This window comes from Lactuca virosa, chromosome 6, assembly GCF_052849685.1.
Source record: "Lactuca virosa cultivar CGN04683 chromosome 6, Lactuca_virosa_CGN04683_v6, whole genome shotgun sequence".
Classification (NCBI taxonomy): Eukaryota; Viridiplantae; Streptophyta; class Magnoliopsida; order Asterales; family Asteraceae; genus Lactuca; species Lactuca virosa.
This window is the reverse complement of record NC_136431.1, coordinates 95,165,163-95,181,262: the sequence shown is the minus strand read 5'-3', so window position 1 is coordinate 95,181,262 and position 16,100 is coordinate 95,165,163. Positions and strand designations below refer to the sequence as shown.

The 16,100-nt window shown below is 28.6% G+C and overlaps 1 pseudogene; it reads left to right on the top strand.

Annotated features, from left to right (window-relative positions):
- The first annotated feature begins 200 nt into the window (after positions 1-200).
- LOC145120130 (zinc finger A20 and AN1 domain-containing stress-associated protein 5 pseudogene) lies at positions 201-1,059 on the top strand (annotated as a pseudogene).
- Positions 1,060-16,100: the final 15,041 nt, after the last annotated feature.

The window sequence follows — 16,100 nt, the reverse complement described above, 5'->3', positions numbered from 1 at the left end:
CCTACTCGGAAAAGCACAACTCACATGGGCTTTTTCGTCATTTCCTATTCTCATCATAACCTCTGATACGCGTTCCAATGGAAGCGCTGGGCCCCATATTCCATCACCACCATTATCGACCTCTGCTTCACAAATCACAACCTTTACGATAATCCCCCCATCTCTCATCCCCTCTCTCTCTCTAAATACACCCTTATCTCTCTCTAAACCCCCCCCCCCCCCCCGATTCCTTCATCCGCCGGACCACCACCAACGTTTCTCTTTTTGCTATGGCTCAGAAAAGAGAGAAAGAGGAGACGGAGCTCAAGGTTCCTGAAACTCTAACCTTGTGTACGCCGTCGATCCCCACAGCTACGTCGAAGATAACCGGTTCCGATGAGCATAGATCGTCACCGGACAGATCGGATCCGAAGACCGTTGTTGTCGTTGACTCTAGATCAAGCTCGGCTAGCTCGCCGAAAAGGCCGGATCTGCTTCAGAAACCGCGTTTGGAGACGGTGGAGTCATCGGAGGACGACGTCAACAGGCTTAAGAGGCGTGAAGTGAATCGATGCTCGGGTTGTCGGAGAAAAGTCGGATTGATGGGATTTAGGTGCCGATGCGGTGAGATGTTCTGTTCCGATCACCGGTATTCCGATCGACATGACTGTAGCTACGATTACAAGGCGGCCGGACGGGAGGCGATCGCTCGTGAAAATCCAGTGGTTAGAGCATCGAAAATCCTCAAGGTCTAACGCCATAAAAAGATTAAAAACGACATCGCTCTATCAATCGATCAAAAACAATCAAACGTGTTTGCATCTCAGGGGGTTAGAAATATGGCGCCAAGCTAGAGGGAGGAGGAAGGTTGTTCCGGCGGCCGTTAGTGGTTGCTTACGTCACGTGTTTTCTGATTAGGTTTGGTTTATTTTCCGGTTATCGCAGTTGATGTATCGGGAAATTGGAGGTGTTCACCGGTGGGGATGAAGGGTAATATGTGAAAATTTGATAAAAGGTTGAGGGTATTGTTGTCAATTTGATTTATTATGGTAGTGAAACTTTTTTTTTTGTTCTTTTTTAGTCTCTGCTTTCATTAAATTTTTATAGTCATTATTTCGCTTTCATTTCCAGGCTGGCAAATACAAGAAAATGGAAAAGGAAATAAAATATTGCAAAAAGAAAAGTAAATAAAGACAGCGAATAATATCGCAATATTCGATGGGGAAAATTTCGACAAAGTTTTCTAACACGTAGTGCAAGTTGTTTGGCATGTGATCGTCACATGTTCCATTTCACAAATTTTGGTGTTAAATTTTTTATACAACATAGCGCAATTCTTTAATAAATATATTTAGCACTAATATCTAGAATATTTTATAAAGAATAAAGAGTTTCCACAAATGCATACGTATATAAAAGTTTTTTTTTATGAGATTAAAAAAAGTAATATAAATAAATTATTTTTAATTTAAAAAAGAACTAGTATTTAATTCATTCTTTACATTGGAGCTAAAAACCTTTTTGAATTAATAAAAACCAAAACTAAAAGACTAAAAATATAGTTTTAAAATATAATAAATGATTAAAATTGCAACTTATAAAATACAATAACTATTTCATGATTAAATACAAAGTTGATTATTTATGACCAATCATATTAATAAAAAATATTGAAAATGTGTCAACAATACCATTCAATAATGATTCTTTAGCATATAGATCGAACAATTTCCCACTTGCACACGATTCATTAGAGATTGACATAGATAATAGTTGGCGTGTAGCAATGGGCTACTAAGGTGTGGTATCAGTTATTTCTTTGTCTCGAACATCAAGTTGAACATGAGATATGGATCCCGGTAAATCTCATATGGTGTTCAACTTTTTTAGTAAGGTCTTATATGTCTAACTCTCAACGAATAAGAGGAACAAATACATCTTGACTACATACTCTTATCATGTAGTTCATGTTATACCCAACGATGACCCTTATAATTGTCTTCATTACGATCGTAGCATAATGAAGGTAGTAGCTCGAATTTATATGAGGCTCTGTTCTAAAGTTCATGGCCCTTCAAAAATTCAAATCTCCTAAATAAACAGACCGATAGGATCGGTCTTGGAGAGTGGCTCCATGCCACATCTTAACTTGATGAGAAAATTTCACACCTAGAAATCTCCAATCACCAGAATCTTGGATTAAAGATTTTTGGGGGCAATTGTTGTAGGTATAAATTTTGACTTATTATATCTTGAACTTGAACTAACATCCCGGGCAAGCCCAAGATCTTGGATTTATTCAATATCTTGGCTGGCCACTATATTTTCTGTGAGAACTTGTGTAGGGAATCAAGGCTTAACGGAAAAGAAATAGACCAAGTCAATAACACATGGTCAATACTTGAAGAACGTTGAAGACCTTCGATAAAGTCGGGTCAAGAAAGGATCCAGGAGAATCTCAATATTCACGAAATTTTAGTTATTATCATTATGTATAAAAGACTAGTTGATCATATGCACGCAGACACATTCACTTCTTCTTCCTCTCTAATTCTTCAACACTCGAGCAAAATCACATTTTTATAAGATCAGGTAGCATATGTAATTATTATTATTGATTTAACATAAGTTCAAAGGCATGTGATTTTATCACCTCCTGAGGTTTTATGCTGACGACCCAAAAGGATTAAGGAATTTCCCCTTACATCACTATGTTCTTGCTTTCATTGCATTTATTTATAATTGATTAAATGATTACAACATTGTTTGCATACTTATTTGATTGTTCATTTGTTTTCATGTCAACTTATCAAGATATTATGTGGTATCTTGATACCTTTTCGAGTATTTTGTTACCAATTAACGTAAAATCATTTATTAATAATTTTTAACACTATTTTATCCCAAATATTCCAAATACATTTTCTTTTACCATAAAACGAATTAATTTTATCAAACAATTTTCTGAATATTATTGTCTTTTTCCCGGGATCTAGGGCACGACCAATATATTTGATGTATTTGAAGAATCTTAAGCATCCTAGCTTTTAACATCTCATTTTTAACATCATACCACACTTACTAATTTGGTTACGAAATTATTTTATTAATTTTTGACCAAAACAGTAATGTGTATTTGATGCTAATAATCCCCAGCATTTACAACTTAAGTGTGAGCTATGATAATTTATTATCAAATTTTGAGTAAAATTTTAAATTTTTATTCAAACAAAAATTAATTAAATAACAAACAGAAATATCATACATAACTATCAAAAATAGAACACGGCTTTGATACCAATAGTGCGGAACAAATTAACAAGTAGTTTCAGATATTTTTTGATGATAAAAATCATACATTATTTTATAAAACTGTTTTCTGTCTTTGCTTATAAACTTATGATTATTGATTAGAACTTGTAAAGCTTTTAATTGATTACAATAATAATGACGATTAGCTTGTATCTTTGAATCAGACATGATGAATAATAAAAGAACAAAAGTTATTTAAATATTTCAAGCATGAATTTGATTAACTTGATTATTATTAAATGCGAGTATTATTTTAACAAAAATTTCAAATTTTGTAGAATTAATAGTTAGAATAACTCGAAATGAGATTGCCATAGAGATAATACAACAATTGAATAAAATTCTTTATATATTACCTTCTTTTAAATTACAATCAGAGCATCCGTCTGGAGCAAGTATGATTTGAAAATCTAAAGATTTTGAACATCTAGAAGTAGATAGGAGAACACTTTTCTTAGACATGAACTAAACATTTGAGAGAAATTAAATGAGAGAAATTTTTAGAGAACCCAGAGATGATTCTAATTAAAACATATCTCCTCAATATATAGGAGTCTTGGAGTCTTGAAATATCTTGAAACGGGAAACCGAAGGATTACCGGATCAATCTTGAGAATTATTGAATCAACTTGCATTTGTCGGAGTGTAGATGTGGCAGACAAAACTCTAAAGCTTTTGACAAATTGGCATCATATTTTGTCATTTTTTGATAATGGAAAATCTTCTTTTGCGATAATGGAGCATCTTCTTTCATCTTTGTAAAAGTTGTTTGTTTTCGTGTAATAATTTAGCATCTTATCTCTGCAGAAGATTTGATAATATTTTTGATAATTGATGTACTCACACAGTGTATAAATTTGATAACAGTTGAATAAATACTAACACAATTTGATAACACGTCAATTTGATAACACGTACTACCCCCCCTTGAATAACAAACACTTTTGCAAAATACCTAAAAAGGTATGACACCAAGGGTGGAGGGTGAAATACGAAATGAAAGAATACCTTACATTGAAGGTATAACACCAAAATAAAATTTAATTAATCTGCAAATGGATCATCAAAAGGATCTTGAGCATCTTGAAAATTATTTTTGACAGATGTGGGAGAATTTTCTGAATTAGTTGGAGAATTGCGAATTTCTTGAAGTAATTGTTGTAGATCTTCAGGGGAAGAATTTGCAGCGGCACGAATTTTGCTAATAAGATTAGCATCTGGAGAAGATAGACTCTTGATAAGATTCGCTTCAATTTCTGGCTTTTGATTATACATTGATTGATAATGATTGAAAACAGCCTGCTCGTTTGCTTGAGAAATTGTGACTTTATCCCACCATTTTAGACGAAATTGTCTATTGAGCCAAGGGGGATTTAAGTCTGTTGCTTCTTGATAAGAGAATGTCCAGGACATGATCCATGGAACTTTGAATAACATGGTGAACTGTAACAAATATTCAAATTCTGGGATTTGTTGAATAAATAGTTCTTTGAATTTAGAAAATCCTTTGAGAATTTCAGTGGGTAAACAAATAGGAACAAGTCCCATATAACGATACCAATTGACAAACCATCTGGGGTATTCACAGTTGAAATTTTTATCAAAGAAAATGAACCATGAATGAGAATAGTTTCGAAGAAAAAATGCTTTAGTCCAAGCTTCTTGGTAATCATAATATGAATATCTTGGATAAGCAGGGAATTGATAAAGGGGTTTTTCTAAGGAAATATTGGATGACCAATTTTCTGGAGAAATGATTTTAAGAATTCGGGCTTTGCTAAAATCAATAGATCCTTCCTTATTATTAGAACAGTGATCAATCTGAACAGATCCAGATTCTTGTAGAATGGTTTGATAATATTCTCGAGATTTGTAAGAGTTTTCATGAAAGGTTTTTCCTCGACCAAAGAGGTGTTCAGTAAGAACATGAAAACCTTGATTAAGCTTAAGAATTTGAGAATCTTCAAGTATTTGGATTTTCAAGAGATTTGGATTGAGAACATAAGGGGCTTTATTTGTAGGTTTAGGATTTGTTGAAATTTGTGTTTCAGAAGGAATAGGTTTTGAAAAAGGGCTAATTGATTGAACTGGAGAAATGTTTGGAGTAGCTAGTTTTGATTGTAGCATGTTTGAATAAAGTTGAGAATTTTTTGCAATTGGAGTTAATGGGGAAAAACGATTTTGACTTGAGAAAGGAACAAGCTTTTGATTAACTGGTTTCTTGTCTTCAATCTTGGAGGAAGACGATGAACTCATTTTCCCTGCAAAAATTCACGAGAAAGAAAATCTGGTAATGAATTGCTTTCTCCTCTTATAAATTCAATATCGAAATCAAAATTGCCCAACAATGCTTGCCATCTAGCAAAAATTTGTTTAGAAATAATATTTTTAACATCTTTTTCTAAAATTGATTTTGCAGATTGACAATCAATTCTTAATAAAAAAAATTTCATAAATAAATCATCTTCAAATTTAGTAATACATAAAACAATACTTAAAATCTCCTTTTTAACAGTTGAATAATTCTTTTGAGTATTATTCCAAGCACCTGAATAAAAACGAACCAATTGTTCTTCAGAAGAATTTGATAATTTTTGTTTTAAAATACCTCCAAATCCAATATCACTAGCATCAGTTTCGACTATGATATTAGCATGAGGATGTGGTAAATTTAAACAAGGTAAAGAAGGAATTTTTTGTTTTATAAGTTTAACAATATTAGTATGTTCTTGAGTCCAAGGTTCTGGATTGTTTTTTAATCTATTATAAAGAGGTTTGCAAAGAGTTCCTAAATCTTTGAAAAAATCATGAATATAATTTAAACATCCTAGAAACCGTTGAAGTTGTTTTTTATCTATAATTTCATCAGGAAATTTATTAGAAAATTCTAAACTTCTTATAATAGGTTTAATAGTATTATTAACAATGTTATGTCCTAAAAATCTAATTTCATTTTGAAATAAATGCATTTTCTTAGCTGAAACAGCTAAGCCATTTTTATAAATTAAATCATAAAACTGATTTAAATGTTTGAAATGTTGATCAATAGATTTTGAAAAAATAAGAACATCATCAATATAAACAATTGAAAAACTACTTATAGGAATGATAATATCATTCATAACGTTTTGAAATTCAGAAGGAGCATTCTTTAAACCAAAGGGCATAACGTTCCACTCATAATGTCCAAAAGGAACATTAAAACCTGTTTTGTATTTATCTTCTTCATGAATTTGAATTTGCCAAAACCCAGATTTCATATCGAATTTTGAAAATATTTTTGAATCATAAAGTTTTTTCAATAAATCTCTTTTATTAGGAATAGGATATCTAATCCAATCTAAAACTTTATTTAAAGGTTTATAATTGATAACTAATCTTGGTGATCCTCTTTCTAATTCAGCAGCATTCATAACATAGAAAGTTGAACAAGACCAAGGAGATTTAGAAGGTCTAATTAATTTTTTGTCCAATAAATCTTGAATTTCTTTTTTACAATGAGCTTCTAATTCATTATTCATATGAATAGCTCTTGATTTTGAAGGAATATCTTTTTCATTGAAAGTTTTAATATAAGGTAATTTGACAATATGTTGTTTTCTGTTCCAAAAGGCGTTTGGAATATTTGAGCAAACATTATTTTTAAATTTTTGTTTTAAAGCTATAATTTTGTCTTGAATATACTTATCTTGTAATTGATTATGTATACGAAAATCATTAATTTCATTGATAAGGTAATTTGCTTGTTTTGTTTTATAATTAAGAATATTAATAGTTGAATAAGACGGAGGTTCACAAAATTTAAACATAATTTCTTTTCCAAAAACTTTAGTAATAATTCCATCATCTTGAACCATAAAAGGATATAATTTAGTAATAAAAGGTGTTCCTAAAATTAAAGGAGAAGTAAGATTTTTTACTAAAATTAAATGAGTTTTATAACAATAATCTTGATTGTTACAAATATGAACATCGGAAACTTTATAATTTATTTTTAAACTGGTTCCTTCAGCTCCAGTAAGCCTAGAAGAAGTTTTTTCATAAAATTGAGTGGGAAATATACCTTCTTGTATACAGTTCATATCAGCACCACTATCAATTAGAGCAGTAATATCCATTTTAAAATTATCCTTTACTAAAGTTATTTGAGTATTCCATTTTTGAGAAATTTGATCATTTATAATTCTTTCGATAACCTTTTCATCTTTATTATAATTATTTTGTGAATTAATAATATTTTTTCCCTTTTCAAGAGTTATAATTTTGCCTTTAATTTCTTTTATGTATTGTTTAACTGATTTTAATTCTTCTTGAAGTTCTTGCATGGAAATGGGTTTTGTTTCAGAAAATCTTTCATATATGTCTTTTAAATTAAAATTTTTTGTATTATCTGAAACAGAATTTTCATTCTTATTAAGCATTTGTTTTATCAACAATTCTTGGATATTTTTATCTTTAATGGAATCTAAATTTTTTAAAAGATCTTTGTCATTGTTTGTAAGGACATTAATTGAATAATTACAATTACATTTTCCAACACATTCGCATGTATCAGAATCTTCCGAACTTGAACTATTTTGCTCTAAAATGTTTAAATCATTTTCTTGAAAATCGGAAAAATTAGAATCAGAATCGGAATCAGAATTTAACATAATTTTTCTAATTTGTTCTTTTAATTCTTCCGAAATATTTAATTCATTAATTTTTGTTTTTGCATAACAATTATTAGCATTATGACCATTACGACCACATTTATGGCAAATAATAATGTCTTTTGATTTTCTTTTAGATTTTTTATTAGATTGTTTATAAGGGTTTTTTGATGTTGAAAATTTATTTTTCTTATAATTCTTATAATTTTCCGATTTATTATATTTCTTTTTCTTGAAATATTTTGAAGATTTTTTATTATATTTTTTGGTTTTTGAAGTAGACGGACCTGTTAATGGTTGATAACCATATTGTTGACAAAAATTTTCTAATTCATTTTTACTATTAATTCTATCATTTTTAAGTTTTTCTTTAAATCTAAGGTCAGCACAAATAGCTAATCCTTCTTTATTAATATAATTAATTAAATCTCCATAAGTTAGGTTTTGATAAGGAATTGTATTATTAAAATTTTCTCTTAATTTTTGTCTAATTCTTTCGGCAAAAAGTTTTGGAAGTCCAGCAATAAAACGTTCTTTCCAATAAGATTCTTTACAATCAGGTCTTGAAAAAACTTTAACGAGATAATTATCTTTGTACCATCTGAAATCAGTTAATTTTCTACAATGTAAGTTCATTAGAATTTCAGAAGTTCTTTCTTGAAAAGTAGTAGGATCTCCTACAAAGTTTTTGATTATAGCAAAAATTAAAGTAATAACCATATCATCCTCTTGAGTTTGAATAGGTAAATTATTTTCTTGTTTTATAACGGTTTTCTTGGCAGTCATAATAAAATTCTTTTCTTCTGGTGTAATATAGAAATCCCACCAACCTTTAAGAGTACCAGTAAACCCGGAAATAATAATATTAACAATTTGAAGTTGAGTATTATTGTGAGACTTGTAAGCATTAGCTGCCATGGTCATTTCTTGAACAATATTAAGAATTTGATGTTCAGAGTTACCATCGATATTCCATTCGTAAACAGAGGTACCATCGTAAGCTGAACGATCATATTGAAAAGCTCTTTCTTCAATTTGAACATCAGGAAGAGAAGGTCTATTCCAGTAATTTTTAATAGTTGGTTTTGGATTATTACCAAAAGAATTAATCTTATTTAATCTTGAAAAACCATTTGTAAGCTGATTTATATCATCATTATCATTTATGAATTGTTGAGTAAGATTATCTAAATTTAATTCACTTTCATTATTACTTTCGTCAGATTCGTCAAAAGAGTCATTATTTGTTTTTAACATATTTATAGATACGTTTTTTGAAATACGAAAATTAGTAAGTCTTTTTTCTAATTCATCAATTAAATCTTTATTTCCAAGATTAAAATTTCCATTTATTTGATGAGGAATAAAGCTGACATTACTAGAGCTTGCTATATTATTATAAAATTTTTTTGTTTCAATTTTATTTTCTTTTGATAACTGTAAATTTATAGTATTTTCTTCAATCCTATTTAGTTGATCTGAAATAGTTAAAAGAGTTTCATTCGAATAATTATTTTGATAAATAATATTTTGAAAACATTTTTCATTTGTTATCTGACTTGGAACTTTAACTAAAGGAGTTGCAATAAAATTATTATCAATAATGATTTCCTTTTTTGGCGGATATTCAGAAATAATTTCTTGATTAGTAATAACATCCTTGTATGTTTTTGAAGAAACAGGAAAAACAGTTTGCATTTTAAAAGGATAATTTATATTATGTTTAGGAACATAAATCAATTCGAACCATTGAAAAAACGGAGAGTGAATTTGATTTGATAAAACATAATCTTCCCAAAGACCAAAATGTAAAAATCTTATATAATATGAAAAGTTTTCTTCATGCCAAATTCTTTTTGTATTATTATAATCTTTATAATATTCTTCTTCTTTTAAATAATCAAAATTAACATATGAAGGTATTTTAGAAATATCTATATTATTATTCATTTTAACAAGTTGATTGATTTAATCTGAAAGATATATTTTTAATAATACTAAGTTGAGCACTAATAACAATATATTTATTTTTAATCATTTTTGATAAACAATATATTATTTCCTTTTGAATATTATAATTATATGTGTCCTTTTCAATATTAGATAATTTAATTTCTTCGTCTTCTTTAAGTTGTTTAATTCTATTTATTTCTTTAGAAACGCTTGCAATAATTTGTCATCTAGTCTTTAATAAATTATTCCAAAAAGTATTATTATTACAACAACTAATCTGTCTTTTAGAACTCATTAACACGTATATTTAGATAAATTTGTTAAATAATTATCAAGATGTATATTAAAGGTTTTTAATACTGCTTTTATGTTATTTATTTCTTGTTCTAATTTTAATAGTTCCTTATCATTAATTATTAAATTTATATTTTTTTAATTCTAATACCTTTTCTTGTAAGAGTTTTTTAAATATTTTTATTGAATTTCTTAATCTTTTAATAGCAGTAACTCTATTTCTGTTTAAAGAATTACAATTTATTTGAACTTTATTACTCATAATTGTTGTCTATAATTTTGAAGTTCATTAATAAAATCAGATTTAGTAGGACTTGGTAAACTTGTATCACTAGTTTGATCTTCTTGATAAAGAGGTTTAGGAATAGAACTAGAATAGTCAACAGTTTTTAAATTTAAAGACTTTGATTTTGAAAACGAAGATTTAGAAGTACCAATTTCAGGAATAGAATTAGTAGAAAATCTAGATGATGAAAAATTTATAGAAGAAAAATTTATATCAACTGAGCCATCATTATGCTCAATTATATTTGAAATTTGTTTTGAAGAATCTAAAGATTTTGGTTCAATAACATTTTGTAAATTCCAATTACACGATTGAGTAATTTCTGACCATTTAAGTCGTTTAGGCATATGAACTTTTGTATGATTAGTATTTGCTTCGTAAATAATTGTTTCATTTCTTGGACTTGACAAACGGGTTTTTGGTTCTAAAGTAGTTGTCATGATTTTATAACAAACACGATAAATGATTGCTAAAGGTTTAGAGTTATTTTTAAATTCTAAATTCTTTGTTTCAATAGTTAAAACCAAAGTGTCTAAAATATTTTTGTCAAATAATCCTACAGAAAAATTTGGATAACAATTAAAATAAATTGGTCCATTTGCGATATTTGTTTCTGCCATAGCTAAAATCGAATTTTGAAAATCTGTATGTCTTTTATCTCTTAATATTAAGAGAACAGGAGCATCAACACCAATTCTAAAAAGAGGTTTGATAGCAATTTGAACAAGACCTAAATGAAGAAATTTATATTTTTGTCTATGTTCAAAAATAGATCTTGATGATAACAAATTTATATTTTGTTGGTCTTGACCAATGGATAGGGTTTGTTCAGTCATTTTAATTGAGTAACTTTGAAAATAATCAAAAGTCCCTATTCTATAAATTGTATTTATATTTGTTTTAGGTATAGTCCAATCATTTAAATTTTGTTCTATATTATCAATAGTTTCTTCAATAGAGTTTATATGGTTATCATCATAATCTTGTTCTTTATTCATGATATTTTTACCAGTATCATATTTTTTAGATAATATGCGTGAAAATCTACTCATATTTAATTAATTTTAGTTTAAAGATTTTATAAGAAAACTTACTTGTTCTATTTAGGATGAACAGAGAGGGCATCGGCCCAACGATGATTGTGGTCCGGCTCCGCGACTTACCATACTTGCACGTCTTACGCTAATCCAACCAATCACTGGTCTGGTCTCTGTATCATTCTTAACAAAACTCATAATTTTCTTAAAATTCTTCAAACAAAAATTAATTAAATAACAAACAGAAATATCATACATAACTATCAAAAATAGAACACGGCTCTGATACCAATAGTGCGGAACAAATTAACAACACACACACACATACACACACGTTAATAGTGGAACCAATGTGTGACGTTTGAAGTGCGACCAGTTACCCTTGAAGGATGTTTTACATCTAACCACATGGCGTGCATTAACTCAGATCGGATTGGGGAGAATGCGTTATATGAGCTTCATCGAAAGTCATGCGTTCCACGATATATAATATTCATGCATTTTAATTTTGTGTAAAAAGTAATAAAATAATATAGTAAAAAGTAAAAAATTTGAGAAGTGAAAAAGAAGTTTGAATGGTTTATAGTTTTGAAATCATGAAAACTATTAAATAATAAGGCTTTGCCAAAATATTATATAAGTTTGCAATTTTGAGTAATTAGGACTTTTAGTGAAATTGTAAATATTTTTAGGTTATTACTATATGTTTGGTTGATGGTAAAAAAGCCTATGAATGAGGTATTTTTATATTGTCATATTTATTCATATATCATATGCTCTTAGTAGTTTTAATCATATTTTAGTATGAAAAATAAGAAAATGATACTTAAATAGATTATATTTTGCTTTGTAGCTTTCAAAATGCCTTTGAATAAAATGGAACCAAATTACTACATTTTAGAAGGAAAAAGAGCAAAAATATTAAAGACAGAAAAGTTTGGAAGATTAGACGTTTAGCACCACTATCATACGATCTTCACAATGCAAATTGGTAACGAAGTAATAAGGATGACATATTTGAAGCTTAGAGAACACGTGATAAGAAACGCTTAGTGATGCAAAAATAATACCTTAGTGGTGCGAACTTTTAAAATAACGAAACTTTATAAATACAAATATATTTTTGCCTTTAAAAATGAGAGAAGTCTTGGAGATGAAGAATTGCGACAAAAGAAACCTCAGAAAGAACGTCTCTAGAAGAGAAAAAATCAATATTAAAGCAAGATCTTAAGAAATCAAGTGAAGAAAAGCATTGAAGTCATTTGGTTTTGTTGTTCTAATCAAGTATAGCAAAGTTTTTAATATTTTTAGTTGTGTATCTAATATGATTATGGGATAAAAACTCTTTACTTTCGTTTAGAGTAGATAAACCTCAAAACTATGTGTTGATTTCGATAATTTCATATTAAATTCGTTATTTATAATATATGAATGTATGATAAAAATCATTATGTGTTAAAGTTGTTGTTTTTATTGTTTATTGTTGAGTATATTTAGATTGATAAACAAAGTTTCTTTGTATGCTTGAATCATATAAATTTTATGAATCATAGAATTGTATGACTAGTGTTTTAATCAAAACTTAAGGTTAAAGAATAGAATCGGTAACTCTAATGTGTAAGAATATACATAGTAATCTCCTATGAATGGTTAATTGAATTTATCATGAATCTAGACTATAATCAAGTCTTTTATGTTCTGAACACCAGTTTCAAGGTAATTAATACAATTAATCGTCATATTTAAGAATTTGTTAAATTGAAGGATTGATAATTTAATCATAAAACGAATCAATTCAGGAATCAATAACAAAGTTTAAATAATTGCATTATTAAGGAAATCACCATAGTAGAGAAGGGATTTGAATCTAAACCAAAGTATCTTTTTAAAATATTGTTTTCAAATATTTATTTGCTCAATACTATTAGTTTGACTGCACTGTTAAGTTTTCTAAACTTTATTAGAAAAACCCTCATTCGTTTTTAAATTCTTTAGTTTAATTAATAATAAAAATCTGAAATTGACTCATACCCGTTTCCTGAGAGTTCGATACCCTTATTTATCATCGCTATACTATTGCATGATCGGGGTAACTGTCTGTTAGTGTTAGTTATGTTGTGATAGATTAGGTTTTAAAATTTGATAAATTTTTAGTATAAAATAACACATCACCGCTATCGACCATAGTTGTTGTGTACTGCCATCGACCATCGTCATTTCCTATAACCTGGTTATCTCATTCTCAACTTCTATTTTTCTTTATATCTCATATTCTCATGAATAGTTTCTCATATTATGTCTCTTTATTCTTAGATCGAGCAATGCTTGTGTTAATAAGTTATTGATTTTATAAGTAAATTGTTAGTATGTTATATTTTCTATTTTGGTGTTCAAAATTCATAAGTAAAATGTTAGATTTATGATATCTAATTTCAAGTTTGAATTATGTTTATGATAATAAGGTTGATTTTTGTTTTTGTGTAAACCTGTTTCTGATTTCATGTCTTCAGTAGAGCCAAATCAACTAAATGATTCAAATGCAGTTTACAAATACCGCTAATTCTATGGCTAAAGATAATGACAACAAAATACTTAGAAATATAATGTTGTTTCAAATTAGAAAATGTTAATGGAACCTAAATGGCTTTTTGTAATTATTATAGAAAGGAATTTGCTTATCAAAGTAAAAATAAACCAACTCTTTACATACTCACCAAAGGACATGTAAGATATCGATAAGACAAAAATTGATGATTTTTATAGTCATTTAACCAGGAAAAGATCTAAGACCAAAGAAAGTGGGGAATCAACTTTAGCAACATATCGTTTCAATTTTGATGATTTATGAACTGATACTGATAATATAATCATGAATCATGATTACCAACTTAGTATTATTTAACATGATGGTTTTAGGGATTTTTTTCGGGGGCTCCAACCATTATTTAAGTCGATATGTAAAAGCACCGCTAGATCTCACATCATGAAATTATACGAGGAAGAAAAGTCAAGGATAATTCACTTGTTGGAGAGTATTCAAGGTAGGATTGCAATAACTACCGGCATGTGGACTTCCCTCAACCAAAAAATTATACATGACTGTGAAAACCCATTTTATTGATGATTCGTGGCTGTTACAATGTCGGCTTTTTAGGTAATATTTAATTTATAGTTATTTGTTTAATATATCAGTATATATTCATTTAATTATGTTGAATTTAATTTCTTAATTGGTAGGTTTATATATGTACACTTTCCCCAAACCGTTGAGAACCTAAAAAATGTATTACTAGATAGTTTGTTGGACTCAAACATACACATCAAATTCCCAACTTTAACCGGTGATAATTGTTCAACAAATAATTGCATGATATATTTGATGATAAAAAAATGCCTTATGATAGCTTGATTTTGGGTAGAAAGTTTTTTCATATGCAATTTGCGGTGTATAATTTGAATTTAATTGTAAGAAATGAGTTGGATTCTTTTAGCTATAGGATTGAAAAAATCTATAACAATGTTGGTTTTTGGATGCCGACACCAAAAATACTTGAGACCTTTGAAAACTTTGTAAAAACATTTGAATATTTGTTGTGAAAAAAATAGCGATTTACTATAAAACACGTTGGAATTCTACTTATTTAATTATTGTTACGACTGCAAAATATAAAACGATGTTTTTTCAGTTAACACGATATGAACCCTAATATAAGAGTGTGCCAGATAAAAATGAGTGGAATTTAGAAAACGAGATTTGTGACAGACCAAAAATCTTATATACTATCAAATAATTTTTTATGAACAAAATATACAACTAATATTCTTTCCTTAAAATATATGAGATACAATTAGCTTTAAAAGGGATGAGATAAATGTGGTTTAATTGAAACAAATGTCATGATAGAGTTACAAAATTTGATCAATATTGGAAAGATAGTCATGAGGTGATGGCTATGGCTGCCATATTGGATCCAAGGTTTAAGATGAAGATCCTAGAGTATTTATTTTCTATTATTTATGGAGTAGATGCAAAAGACAAAATTTAGAATACGCATCAAATTTGTGAAGATATATATACCAACAATATGAGTTATGAGTTAGGACTCATGCAACTAACGATGATATTACTAATATGCCCACGTCTAGTCAAAATGCAACTTCTAGAGGCGATATGGAGTCATTAGATGCTTTCTTTTCATAGAATTATTCTACTAGTGTCGTTAGTGGAAAAAAAGAATTAAGAATTTACTTAGAGGAAAACACTTTACCCGGGAGTCAGAAGTTTGATATGTTAGGTTGGTTGAAGTTAAATAAAGTTAAGTATCCTACATTTTGTCTTCTTTCAATAGACATATTATCTATTGCTATCTCCATTGTTGTTTCAGGGTCTTTTTTTCTACAAGTGGTAGAATCGTGAGTCCACATAGGAGAATGCTTCTTCTAGAAACATTTGAAGCTACCATATGCACTCAAAGATAGATATAGACGGGAAAAAGAGTTATGTATGTATGATTTTGCTTGAATTGTTTATTTGTTTTATTCATTTTAACATATTTTGCTTATCACAATTATTTTTCTCTTTAGTAG